This window comes from Pleurodeles waltl, chromosome 7, assembly GCF_031143425.1.
Source record: "Pleurodeles waltl isolate 20211129_DDA chromosome 7, aPleWal1.hap1.20221129, whole genome shotgun sequence".
In the NCBI taxonomy this organism is placed as follows: Eukaryota; Metazoa; Chordata; class Amphibia; order Caudata; family Salamandridae; genus Pleurodeles; species Pleurodeles waltl.
The window spans coordinates 759,005,073-759,017,997 of NC_090446.1; positions in this window are offsets into that span (position 1 = coordinate 759,005,073).

Below are 12,925 nucleotides of genomic sequence, written 5' to 3' on the forward strand. Positions count from 1 at the left end.
GTCTTTGGGGTGGGGCAGGAGTGATGGTTAACAGAAGGGGAATAAGATGTCCACATGCAACCTTTGACATGACATTACAGCACAATAAGCTGTCAAGAAAATAGGTCACCAATTGCATCTGCTGCAGAGATCTAATTAACCTCAATGAATAAATTAATTTTATTTTAATTTGAAGAGCATAGTTTACATCTCCACGGTCTTTCACAGAATTACCACAGATGAAATAAGGCAGCTTTCTGTTCTGCTGATACTTGAGGATCCAGTGTTAGCCTGTAATGCAAAGCTGGGAAGTGGTTTTGAGAGAATTCCCAAATATTGAAGGCAGATTGGCCCGATATCTGTTTGTAAATCCGCTGCTAACAGCACCCTGTTCAATATAATGTCATCAGTTTCTGACTCATCCAGGAATTAGTGTCTATTAGTGATGGAATAAGTCCATTAGAGTAGGATACTGAGGATAAATTAACCAGCGATTGTGAGGCCGATCACATATTAGTAAAACAAGAAGCCATATGAATAAATGAGAGGAAATAATGAAAATACGTTAATATTGAAGAGTGGTGGAAACAGGGCAGAGTCATGAGGAATCCCGTAAGAAGGAAGTATGACGTTAGATTAATCAAAAAATTACAGTAAACAGATTAAAAATGACTACATAGACAGCTAGACTTTTATCCTTCCGACATTAAGAAAGTATGTTAGGAAATTACATTGGTTATCATCTAAAGCAACACAAGGTAATTACGTCTGTGGTGTGCACTTTAGCTCATATATCCTTTTTTTCTTTGTGTATTTAGTTTAATAAGGTGGCTCAGTATGTGAAGGTGCGTACTGCATGTGTGTGTCTGTGAGTAACTGGATGTGCTTGGTGTGCACGTGTGTGTGTCCATATCGCTATCACAGCCACTTTACCATGCAGGGTTACTACAGACCTTCATATTTCTAAAATGCGTAGAATTAGAAACGATTTTGACAACTTTAATTATAAGCCACAAAATGGTGATAGTTCACTTTCCAAAGATAACAAAAGTGGATCCCTCTTTGAAAAATATGCTCACAACCACTTAGAATGCTCACAACCAGGTAGAATGCACAGGGCTAATGAAGAGACACTGGTCAATGACAAAAGTCTTATCTAAGCCCTATATAAAATGAAACAGACTCAGCATTTTTGGCTTGTATGAAGGAAATATACTTCTTCGCAGGAATAGCAAATCACAAGGTCAAGAAAAATGTTGATTCATGATATGGACGCAGTCTTAGATTTCACAAATGATTAAGTGGAGGGAACATTTTTTCTGACTACAGATGTATACAAAGAAAACTATCAAACACTTCACTATAAGGGTCTGATAGTTTCGGTTATGAAAACGTCTCAATACTATTCACCTGAGAGAATGTTTTTTCAGACATTTCATGAGCATGCCATCCAGCACACCCACCAATCTGCAATCGATAGATTTAGGTATGGTTGGTATATATGCTTTGGTTAAACTTATACCACTTTGTTCTGGAAACGAGTGTGAGGGACACGGAGGTTACAGCAGCACAGAAAATGCATGTGTAAAGTATTGACTCTTATTGGGGTAGGTCCCCTGCCTGAATTAGCACATCCAGGCTCTAGCCGAACCATAGTTATGTGTTGGTAATGGTCCACCACCAACTCCCTTACTGTTAGAACTGAAAGTGTACAAGCTATAGCTACAGGATTATCTGGTCAGTAATGCCTGTGAGAGCACTCTTATTAATTCATTCCTATTGGAAATGGCCATTTTTGCAGTTATCCGCAAACTTTTTGCATTTCTTCTCGTATTTTAATCACCCTCTTTTTATTGGCTTTAGGACTGTGGGCACTTTACCACTGCTAATAAGTGTGAAAGTGCATGTGATCCCTCCTCTAAAACATGGTATGATTGGCTTACACCTGTTCGCCACATTTAATTTACCTGTAAGTCCTTTATAAAGTGGTATACCGTATACCCAGGGCCTTTAAATAAAATGCTATTAATGGGCCTGCAGTGCTGAATGCCCTACCCACAGAAATAGCCTTTCAAATCTGTCTCAGGCCTGCCACTGCAGGGCTTGTATGTGCAGTTCACTCCTATATTCACTTGGTATTTCAAACTACTTTCCAAGGCCTAAATCCCCCTTTTTATTACACGTACATCACCCCTAAGGTAGGTCCTTAATAGCCCTATGGGCAGGGAGCTAAGTATGTAAAAGGTAGGACAGGTACATTAATGCTTTACATGTCCTAGTAGTGACAAACAACCTATTTCATTTTTCACTACTGTGAGGGTTACTCCTCTCATAGGTTAGCATTAGGAATTCCCTTCTGTATTATTAAATGGTAATCTCTGATCTTGAAGGAGTACCATTGGCATGTTTGGAACGGTTGGAATGGTAGTGAGAAATCCTGCTTACTGGTGTATTTTACATTGTTGTTCCAGAAATGTCACTTTCAGAAAGGGGGCATTTCTCTGCACTTCTAATGCTATGTGCTTTGCAGCCTGTCCCCAATCCACAACTGGCCTTTGCTGGTTGACAGCTCCCCTTGTACATCCCATCCAGGCAGCCATAAACACAGTATACTCAACTGCATCTGCATACTGATGGGTCTTCCTGGGCTAGAAGGGTGAAGAGGCTTTCACACTTCAAAGGTTAGTGGTCTGACCCCACACAAAGAACTGAAACCCTCCACAGATAGTCTGGAGCTAGGGCTGGGTTGAAAGGGGTTGTTGTACATTTGAAATGGTTCCTATGCAGTTACCCCTTACATCAAAGACATTTTAGAGTAGAGATACAGGGGCTCTGACCCCATATGGGGAGAGCACTTTTGGATCTGGGACTGAACATCTGTCAGAAGGACTGCTGCATTGCACAAAGGACTCATCTGGACTCCTCTTCTGCTGTTGCCCTGCTGCCTGCTACTTATGGGGTGGCCTAAAGGACTCACTGGACTGCTTTTCTGTGTGTTGTGCTGCTGCCAGCTGTTCTGCCAAAGCACTGTGTAGCTGCCAGGAGAGTTAGCCATTGGAAGTATTAGTCTTATTCTGCTGGTCTGCCTGCCCACTGCTGCCTGCTTTGAACCCCAACTGTTCACAAAGGAACCCAGTGCGGGACGGGCACTGTCTGTTGTTCTTGGCTATTGTATTAGTAAGTGCCTGGTGTGCACTCCTTTGATCACTTTCCGCAAATCTGCAAGCACTTTATGGACTTCAGTGCATGGGGAGCATTTTGTCCTCTCAGCACGTGTGGAGTGTTTTGCTGGGACCACCCTATAGTGGGGGCAAGTATGAGAGGAAAGGTACTACCACTAAAAGCATGTTGAGAGCGCTTTTGAATCTGTATCTGTCCTTCGTGCCTCAGGCTGTGCGCACTAAGCCGCGTCCCAACTACTGATGCTGAGGCCCCATTCAAATTGGATTCCCTGCTTCAGCCAGCAAGAAGCTAGCGTGGCCAAGCATGGAGAGGAGCAAACAGCCACACTGCTCATTCAGTGGCTGCAGCATCCCAACATTTTTCCCATGTTGTGGGACCCAGTGAGACCTTCCTTCTGTAGGTTGCTCCTTTGTGTTTGACTAAGCAGCAGTCCAAACAGCCCCGGAGGGTTCCAGACCCTCTGCACCATCAGTATTGTTGCAGAAAGCTGCATTTGTCAGCAGCAGCTCTGCATGCTTGTGGGCAGCTGCTTCTTTGAGGAATCTACATATAGGGAGGGGCAGGCCCAGGGAGGATCTCCTTGCACCATTCTGTCAGGCATGTGCCACCCCTCTCCTTACTTGGGGACTGGACCCGGGGGCATTGCTTGCCAGAACAGTATCACAGTAGCTCCATAGCAGGGACTGAGAGAGAGGCAAGGGCATTGCCTCCATAGAACTTTCTCCAAGTTACTGCAAAGGATATAGTAGGCGTGCAGGAGTTCCTGCAGCCTCCAACTCTTGCTAGTTACTGTATAAGGTTTACTAGAAGTCCAGGTGCGCCAGGCCCAATGTGTTCATGATGGTACAGGTGTTAGGCCCCTGAAAAGTCATTAGAATACTAGCACTAAGATAATAATGTATATGCTTGCTCCTAAACTGTTACATATTCATCCCCTGATCATAGGTTGTGTGACGGTTTGCCTTGCAGTACCAGAATACTGAATCATATTACAGTAATGACATTCTATGTGCAACATTTATGAGTTATGTCACTTTTGGTCTAGGGATACATATCTAATACAGAATCATATTTGTATATAATCCTGTGTGTAGTTTCTTTTGCAGTGTATTTTTTGACAGTGTTATGTGTGTGTTGCGCAAACGTTTTACACATTGCCACTGGGGATAAGCCTGACTGCTCTGCGCCAATCTACCGGGGGTGAGCACAGGTTATTTTTGGTGGGTAACTTACTTGCCCTGCCTAGAGTGGTGGGTTGCATCTGGCTTAGGTCCAGACCCAACCAGAATCCCCATGTCTAACGATTCCTATCTAGCAAGTCCATAAAAGAATTTAAGATCTGCTTGGAAGAGGTCAAAACTGCATTAGCAGGACCTTTGTGTATTAATTTAAGTTTGGAATTCTATTTTTAAATAGTTGTGTGTATACATTGGAGTATCTTTTTTGTGAAATCCAGATATTGCCTTCAATGTTCTGATGAGATTGAGGAAGGTAACCATTTCAGGCATTTTTGTTCCATGTATACAAGGACCAAATGCTTAGCCGAACTGATAAAAAGCTCAGGAGGAAATGAGACAAGGAGGCTAAGTGTAATTTGTAAAACAGTAACATCTAGAAATATGAGACCTGATTCACAAACTGCATTTTGTAGTATGTAAAGTAGTACTACTCACGCACTACAAAATGCAATTTGCAAACCCATGGCCGGAGACCTATAAGCCTTTTCTATCATTTCTATGTGGAGATTTCCACCACGATGGCAGAGATCTCAGGTCACGTAGCTATAGTTTTCCTAGGAAATGTGGGAGGCACCGGAGGGTGGTGGGAATAATTACTACTACATCTGAAGGATTCAGAGAAATTTAAGGAGCTGTTTTGGAGGGATACGCTAATACACAGCAAACACCAACAAGAGTGAACATTTCAATACATGAAATGCACTTCTAAAGTCACTACAGCCCTAAAAGTATCAAAGCAGGATCAAACGTCCATCCCAGCCATGGTGTCAAATACGGGTACTGCAAAATAAGGGTGAATTAGTTCACCATACCCTTTCTTTATATTTCATGTTTTAGCATTGTTTTTGCTTAGTGCCAAAACACCCTCCTTATATCACTGCATTACAAACTGATTTCGGGAAAATAGGAGTACCAAAAATCCGGCCAGGTTTCATGTGGTTTCTATTGTAACATTTGGAAGTTAAAATGTATTTAATATTTTCCATTTCTATCTTCTCTTTCACTTTCTCCCATTTAATCTCCCCATTTGAATAATACAACCATTGAAAGGTTTTTGTGTGAAGCTCCTTTGTTTTTTCATTAGTGTTGTTTTATGTTTTGGATTTTAACTTTAATGTAAGAATGCAAAAATATTTTAAAAACTGTTACACTACGAAAGTGAAAACTACAATCATGCAACTTGACCAAGGCCAGGAATAAAGCACAATCTATTTTGGAACTGTTTTGGCAGAGGAAGCTGGCATACATGAGCCATGAAAAAATACAACTAACTATGTGTAAACAAGTGACCGTTCGACTGTCTCTCAAGTGTTATTACCTCCACTTGTGGGCAATAAGGGCTGTTAATTACCCAACCCCTTAATTATGGGGCTGAGCCGCAGTCGAAGGCCCATAATGAGTGGGGGATAGTTAACAGCTGATATTACCATGCAGGTGCAACCACTGTGGTGAAGGGAAGACGGTTTTTCCTTTGTCTAGCCCTCCATGTTCTGCTACTGCAAGAAAAGCTGCTCTCCCTTCTCTGCTTCGGAATCCACCCTTCCTCGCTGAAAGCAAACCCAATCGACCACATAAGTAGAGAAAATGTTTGATTACTTTTCTGTACTTCTGTGGTTGATCTGGCTTGCTTTTAGCAAGGCAAAGGGGAGCCAACAGCCTGAAGCACGGAAATGAGAGTGCATTTTTTTTCTCCGGCAGCACCTGGAGAGAAATAGGAGCTGCGCAAAAGAGAAAACTCATATTCCATCACTTTTTGGCACTGCTTTCCACAGAAGCAAGAAGCCATTGAGGGGCTCAGTTAGCTGGCACACACAAAATGTTCCCTGAGTCGACTATGATGGTTGATTTAGTCCGCAAATGAGACATTCTGATGTACAGGATAGCCCCCAAAATTCTACTCGTGGTACTAATGCAATTTAAACTTTATTGTTTGACCTACAATAATTTGTACCCTTGTGTGTCTGCAGCTTTCACTAACTAAAGAGATAAGTTGAGTCTCAAAGTTTGTCAACAGCTGCCACACTTCATTGAGCGACTCAGCAAACTTTTTTTTTCACTAAGCATACCCCGTAGGGGTAATTTAATTTTACTTTCTCTTCAGGTTTGACAAACATTCACTGACGTTTTCAGAGAGAAAAGATGTGAATCAGACTTTCTGTTGTGAATAGGGTGGACAGTCTGATGCACTTACACTGATGCTGCAAGTCCACCGAGCCATCAGTGTACGGTTTCCGCTAGCAGAGCCAGCAGGTGTGCTGCCAGTGGAAATATGACAGTCTGCTCAACTCTGAACAGAGCGGACAGAGTGCCACTTTGGCAGACATGCCACTATGCACATTTGTAACAGAATGCCCTCTCCGTGGATGTTGGAAAGTAGATTATTGGTAAGTGCAGGTAAGTACCTGCACTTAGCAGCATACCACTAACCCCCATTAGGTCCAGTTAGGCCTCAATAAATTAACCCCAGCTTAACCCACGGTAGCTTGGCAACGAACAACAGGGCTTAACTTAGGAGACATAGGCCCTCATTATGACTTTGGCAGTCTTCCATGAAGATTGCTAAAGCCATGGGTGCCAGAAGACTGCTAGTGCTGGCGGGTACTGCTGGGTTTCTGCCACACTTTGGGTGGAAATACAGCAGTAGTCGTGCTGTCAGGCGGAGGCACTTGGGTGGTTCCACCAGCCCGCCCCGCCAGTAGGACACTAACTGCCGTATTACGAGCAATAATACAGCCTGGTGGTGTCTTGAAGGGAGGGGGCACTGCCGGCAGTGGAAACGCCCCTTTCCATTCCCTGCTGGATGACCACCTCCCCGGACCAGGTAAGTTGATCGTCTGACAGGGGAGGGGGGTGGGAAGGTGGGGGGTGTTGTATGTGCTTATGTGAGTGTTTGTTGTGTGAGTGTGTGCATGAATGTGTGTATGCGTGGATGTGTGCGTGTCTGAATGTAGAAGTGAGTGCATGTATGCATGTAAGTGTGTATGCGAGTATGAGTGTTAAATGCGTGTTTGTCTGCATGAGAGTGTGAGTGTTTGGATGGGTGTGTGTATGTGTGGCTGAATGCGTGTGAGTGTTTGGATGGGTGTCTGTATGTGGGGTTGAATGCGTGTATGAGTGCTGAGGTGAATGCGAGTATGGATGCATGTGAGTAAATGTGTGTATGTACATGTAGTTGATTGAGTGTATGTGTGGTGCATGTGGGTGTCTGTGTGCGTTTGCATGTATGCGGGGACGGGGTGCTGTCTCTGGAGGTGGGGTAGGGGGTGTTGGGATTGCTGGGGGGAGTCGTCCACCAGTGACAGGGAAGAAATTCCCTGTCACTGGTATCCTGTCCGCCAGGGTTTTTTTGGTGGTGCTACTGCCACGGAAACCCTGGTGGAAAGGCAGCTCCTAATACTGCCGGTGGTCTTCTGTGGACCGCCAGGTCAGAGATACTCTTCTTCGGCCCAGCGGCTTCGACTGTCCTGGCAGTATGAGTGGAGATGTGGCGGTCTTCACCACCAGCCTGTTGGCGGTGAAACCGCCACCTTTACCCTGGCAGTCTGAAGACCGCCAGGGTCATAATGACCCCCAAAGTGTGGAAACCAATTTATAAAAATAGGAACTATTGATATCTTTAATTTGACACAAAAATGAATAGAATCATATAAGGGGAACTGGAAATATGAATTTTTAAAGAATACTTCTTTTTTAGCGCTTTGAAACTGAAAGCGCCACTCAGGATATATGGTCGAACCTCGACTGGGGCAAAGTCAAAATTTGAGGATGGCCGCAAAGGAGTCCTGCTTGGCTACAGCAACCAGGAGGCCTTGGTAAAAAGTTTACCTTTGGACTTAGGGGGTCATTTTGACCCTGGTGGTCGGTGGAAATGTGGCGGTGGTACCGCCAACAGGTTGGTGGTACATACTGCCACATTATGACATTGGCAGGTTGGCTGAAGCCAACCTGCCAATGTACCACTCCAACCACCATGGCGGTAGCAGCCGCCAGGCTCGAGATAAGAATCTCCAGCCCTGCGGCCGTTATTGTACTGCCTCAGGCATTTTGACCCTGCCTACCGCCATTGTTTTTGTGGCGTTCATAACACCACAAAAACCATGGCGGTAGGCCCTATCAGTGACAGGGAATTTGTTCCCTGTCACTGATAGGAGGCCACCTCCCCCCAAACACTCCCCAGGTGCCCACCACCCCCCTCCATCCACGCTTCCCCCTTCCAATACCCCACTCCCCCTACACACATGCAGACACGCACCATGCATACACACACTTACTCACACAGGCATACACACATTCATTCACGCATGCATCAATTCATTCATGCACACATCCGTACCACATTCACACTGACACGCATACACGCTTTCACAAATCCATTCATACACGCATTCTCACACTTGCATACATGCACTCAAACAACACTACACATACATACACACTCACAAATTCATGCACACACCCCCACACACAACACTCCCCACGCCACTTCCCTGTCAGAAACCCGACTTACCTGAATCCAGGGGTCTTCTCGCATGGGACAGGACAGGGTGCTGCTACTGCCAGCAACGCCCACCAGCTGAACACCGCCAGGCTGTATTATTTGACATAATACGGCTGGCGGCGGTCTACTGGCGTGGCGCTACAGGTGGTAGCAGCGCCACCTTAACGCCATCTGCCAGCATGGCCACAGCCGGATTTCCGCCCTTCTTGTGGTGGAAATCCGGCTGTGGTCATTATTTGGCAGACGGCTGTTAGCCACGGCAACTGTCTTTTGGCGGCCGTCGTAGCGGCGGTAGGCAGCATTTACCACCAATGTTTTAATGAGGGCCTTATTCTTCTTCTTGAAGATCTTTCTCACTGGGACGAAGTCACCAATCCGATCCGACCTCCCTATAGCCCTCTTCGGATACGTATCGCAGGTGACCTCGGTGAAGAATTCTACCTTCAAACTTAGTTGATTTTTCGGGATGGAAATTTTCGTCCGGGCCAAAGTTGAAATTGTATGCGACGTCCCTCAAGCCCTCCTCGGATATGCTGCGCGGGAAGTCCCTGTCAACTTTTTACGTTCGGACTTTGTCATTTTGGGGAGTTTTTTCTCTCTGACGTTCGATGACCATCCACAGCAAGCCGATTTCGAGACAAAATTGTCAGATTGCCTTTCCTTGAGGGTTAGTACTCCAACTCCAAATATGCACCTGACTCAAGCTTGAAAATGACCTCTGGACAGAGGTCAGCTGGTCAGTTTCTTCAGGCTTTGATGCAGGAGACTCTGGTTAGCTATTTCCTAACTGTAGCAAACAGGGAATGCCTTCTTGAACCAGTTGAAGCCAGGCAAAGTCTTTGTTGTGGTGAAGCCCAAGTGTGCAGCTGGTGCAGTCCTTCAGAGTGCAGTGTACAGGTGCAGGTCAGGGGTCCAGCAGGGCAGTCCTTCATCTTCTTGTCTTTATTCCTGTTAGGGATCTGGGGTGTGGGTGCAGCTCTGCCATATTCATCCTTGCTCCTGGGGTGGAAAGCAGGAGGAGCCAATTGTCTAATCACAGGCAGGCCACCACCCTCTTGGATGACCACTTTCTGGGAAGTGTGGCAAAAATCAATTCGAGGGAGCAACATTCTGTAAAAATCCGAAATGGCAGAAATTCAGTTTTGGAGGTTAGATCTGGCTGAGTCCACCCACTGGTGTGGCTAAAATTCCCCAACACACCCCTTTCCTTCCTTTCTCCTAATCTAATCTAATCAAGGTGGTGCCTGGTTGTCTGGGTTTGCAGAAAATGGGGGAGGTCATAAGCTGCTCCAAATGTTCTGCCCTCCTTTGAAGACCAGTTTGGCTGCTCTCCCCCATCTTGGTTCACCATCTGCTGAGGCAGATCTCCTCCCCCTGGCACTTCCTTTGTCCTCAACCCCAGGCCCATTCACACCTTCCAGAGGTGGGCCAATCAGAGAAGGGCACTGCAGATCTGAAGTTGGCAACTTTCAGGTAGAGATCTAAAACTATTTCCCTAAACCAATTCTATTAAATTCAGCAATAGGAAGTTTTTGGAATTATTATAACAATCAGTGTGTTACCAAACTTGAAATATCTAGCTCCTTTTGAGACTTTATAATTATTTTAACCTATGGAGCCCATTCACCACAATGAGGGAATGTGAATTTGGCTATTTCCCCTCACCAGGGCTTACAAAACATCTTTTATAAAGTCCCTACTTATATAGTTACAATTCAGCGAACCATGGAGGCACATAGGGCACCTTAGGGGTAACCTATGTGTAAAAATAAGGTAGCTAAAGACTTTGGAAGTACTTTTAATTCCAAAGTCAAATTTGAAGGTAACTTTAACTTAAAAGCAGCCAGCAAGGCTGAAAATTGAAAATTTCAAATTATACTGGGCACCTCAGCAGTGCACCTATTGGTGCACTACCTATGCTGGGGTCCCTAAACCTACATGCTCTACCATATGCTAGGGACACACAGGTAGGGTGGTAATAATTAATCTAATTTGCATATCCACTTCACACAGAACACTGGCCCTGAGACTGGTTAGCAGTACCCAGGGCACAGCCAAAAGTCAGTAACCACCAGTATCCGTCCAAAACATTTGGGGTGACCAGAGCAAAAAGGGGGACTTTCTTACAGTGGCAGAGTACCCTCTCCACCAAATTCTAAATGAGGGCCTATATCTACTTCAAGGAAACTACAACAATTTATTGATAGCTATAGTTTTCCGTCCTTACTGGGCTACAGTTTTATCAGTCCTATAATATGCATTTCTTTTAGCACTCGTTAATAATGAGAAATGCCTCAAATGGATTGACACTAATAACTTAAGAGCTGTCATTCCTCTACTAAGTTGGTCAACAGAGTTAGCAGATTAACAGGAGTTATTTGTGTTAACTTTAGGTAATTACCTGGTAGGAATATATTTTCATACGTGGAGGCTCCTCCATAATGGTGAAGGCGCATTGCCCCACTAGCTAAGACCTAGCAGCTGAAAAATAAAACAATATTTCATTGTTGTTTTGATTTTCAGCTGCTGGCTCAGCCAGCATATGCAGGGAGGGGCGGGGCTGGGCCATGGGAGGGGAGAGAGGGAAGGGAGAGTGGAGTGCACTTAAGTGAGAATGTTAATTTTGCTGGCCGTCTTAGGCCGGCCCAACTGACATGCGCACTTAGGTTTCTCCAACCCAGCAGTATTGCACAGCTGGGTTGGAGAAACTGCACAGACTCCCTTGGAGTGTCTGAGTGGCAGTGCAAGCCGCTCAGAATAATCCTGGTGATGATCTGATGCGAGAGGAGACTGTGCTGGTGTCCCAGGGACTGCTGGGACACAATCAGGAGACCAGAGGAATGAGGCAGCATCAGCATCGGGTAAGGTACTTTTTTTTATTATTAAAGTATTTCCTCATCCCCGTCGTGGCCCCCGCTTGAGATTTGCAGCCATTGCTGCTCTTTTCAGATGAGTAAGACTGAAAAAGACAGATATTCTAAAATGATGTTGACATATCTGGTTTCTTGCATACCTTGTTGTTAATGTCAATACATATCAGCTTTGTTTTTTGTTGTTGACCTATGTGCCAAATTGGAAGCATGTTAGTTACAGTTACGGCAAGTTCAGTTCCTCGTATATATGTATTTTCTCTTGAGCAAAATGTAATGAAATGATCTAAGGTATGCATGAGCATTTGTACAAACAACGAATGTTACAAATTGTCAGAGTGTGTTAGTGTTTGTAAACTTCTTTAAGAGGCTCATCACTGGCCACTCAGCCATAATTCACCCACTCATAAGATTCAAAGGTTTGAAGGACTGTACAGTTTGAGTGGGGATCAAAAGAAAAACAAGCATTTGCAAAATGCATAGGGTTCACATTTCTATAGTGCTTGCACAAGGAAACAGCATTCAAGCATATATTGCCGTAGATCCAAGTATGTGGATTTATGGATAAAGACTAGGGTTGGGCGGAACTTATAGAATTTGACTCTGCGGACTCTGCAGAGTTTCCCAAAAATTGTGCCTGATTCCACTGAGTTCCACCAATGGGTGGAAAAGGGCATGTTGCGCTGCTTGTGCAGTGGTTTAGGGCCAGGATAGGGTTCGGAGCTGAAAAACCATCTTGAATAGCACCATGTGTCGCTCCAGAAGGCACAGCTACATGAGTTGATTTTGCTGCTACTCAAGCAGATTTTCTACTCAAATGGCAACCTTCTGATCACGAACGGTTGCAGTCAACCCATTGGAAAATTCTCACAGGATGTCTTCGTAGTGACTGAAAACCACTCTAGGGGATTCCAAATCTCGCTCGCCAATTTACCATTTTGGCACATGTGCAAGGACAAAATTCAGCTGTGCAGCGATTCGTGGAAGTTGGCCAGAACTCCGAGTTACAAGAGTAACACAGAATCACCAAAATTCCGTCAATTCCGCTGGCCGAACAAAATCTTTCACCCACCACTAATAAAAACTAACATACTTATAGAAATGCATGCATTCACTGATTAAAAAACAGCCATCCTTGGAGACTGACTAGTAGAGAA